Below are 1,626 nucleotides of genomic sequence, written 5' to 3' on the forward strand. Positions count from 1 at the left end.
TCCTTAAAAAAAAAAAAAAAAAAAAAACAAACAGCAACCTTCTTCCTCAAGACCTAAAAATACTCCTCAGCCTTGGAGTGCAGCCTTGTTTTCATCAACCTCTCTCCCCTGGACCAGTTGTTTGACCTGGGACAAGCCAAAACCAGGAGCAGTTTTGAGGAAGCCAATCCCCTATGTGGGTCTCCTAGAAACGTCCAGACCACCTTTAACCATGAACATTCTATCTTCATCCTAATTTGGGTTTCTTTTTGCCTTTCCTTTTCGGGAGATTGGATTTGATTTTTATTTGTTTATTTTTGAGGAGAATGATCTTGGCAAGAAAACATAAAGATTATCTTGCTTGAGTTTTTATTCTTGCAACTAAGTTAAAGGAAACATAATTTGTTCAATTAAAGGCTTTATCCAATATTAAAACATTGATTTTGAAAATCTCATCATAGTCAAACAAAATAAAAATTTCTCAAAAAATGTTGGGTAGATTTTATTTCAAACCATGCATGAGATTATTTTAGTGCCAATGGTATAACATTCTAAATTCAAGACAGTGTTGTTTTGGCTAAAATCCCTATATTTGGAGGCTAAATAGCTTATTTAGTCAAGCTCTCTGACCAGTGTTCAAGGTCCTTTGTTGTTGCTAGCTGACAGTGGGCCCGGAAGGGCATACTGGAAGTAGGTAGGAGTCATAGCTGTTTCCAGATTGAAGATGCATCAGTAGGAGAAGAAGACCAAGGTCAAGGAAATGGGTGAAGGATCGTGTGCCACAACAGAATGACCAAATATGGTGAAGGGGGATGATACCCAGGGCAAAAGAGGGGCCAACAGGGAAGCCATTGTGGTCATTGTGTGGACAAAAGATGAAAAACCAATCTGAGATTTTAGAACTGAGTGAAAAATAAGAAAGCTGTCACAGGGTGAGGTGCAGGAGCAATGGTATGAGCACAAGGGCAAAAAGCAAGAGCTGTAGCCAGCCTTGTAAAGTTCTGGGAAAGGACTGTCATTCGTAATAAGTTAGTCATAGCAGCAGCTTCTGACACATCCCATTCCAACATGTCTCCCTAGACTTCTCGCTCACACACGTTAGACTCTGTGTCAGCCAAGACTGCTTCCTCTTTCCGCGGATTTCAAACTTTTCATTCCTCCTACCTCTGTTCTTGGGGGTGAGCTATGGCTCTTTTCATCCCATCTCTTCCGGGGCTCTACATTTACAATTTTCTGCATTCGAGAATAACTGTTGGTATATTTATTATCTTACCTTCCCCATAATATTTTAGTAAGGTTAGCAATTTACTAATTTGCATCCCAATGGCCAATTTGAAGGATTTTAAAACAATTCTAGAAAGGACAACACTCAGATCTATTGTATTAGGTATTGAAACATAATGGTGAGTGGAGCAGGATTTTTTTTTTCAGTTCCATTCTGATTAGGCATGTCATTTAACACCCTTTTGGATTGTGGTTTCCTCAAGAAAAAAATGAAGAGAGTATATCTGCCTGATCCATATATATCTCAAAGCTGTTGAAAGAGATCATTCTCATAAAGTATCCACACACCTTAAAGTTCCATGGAAACAATGGCATTATCCCAATAATGTTCATGTATTCCTTACTCATTCAAGCAACATGTAT

Source organism: Fukomys damarensis, unplaced genomic scaffold, assembly GCF_012274545.1.
Source record: "Fukomys damarensis isolate Sample0158 unplaced genomic scaffold, DMR_v1.0_HiC HiC_scaffold_13, whole genome shotgun sequence".
NCBI classification, from domain to species: domain Eukaryota; kingdom Metazoa; phylum Chordata; class Mammalia; order Rodentia; family Bathyergidae; genus Fukomys; species Fukomys damarensis.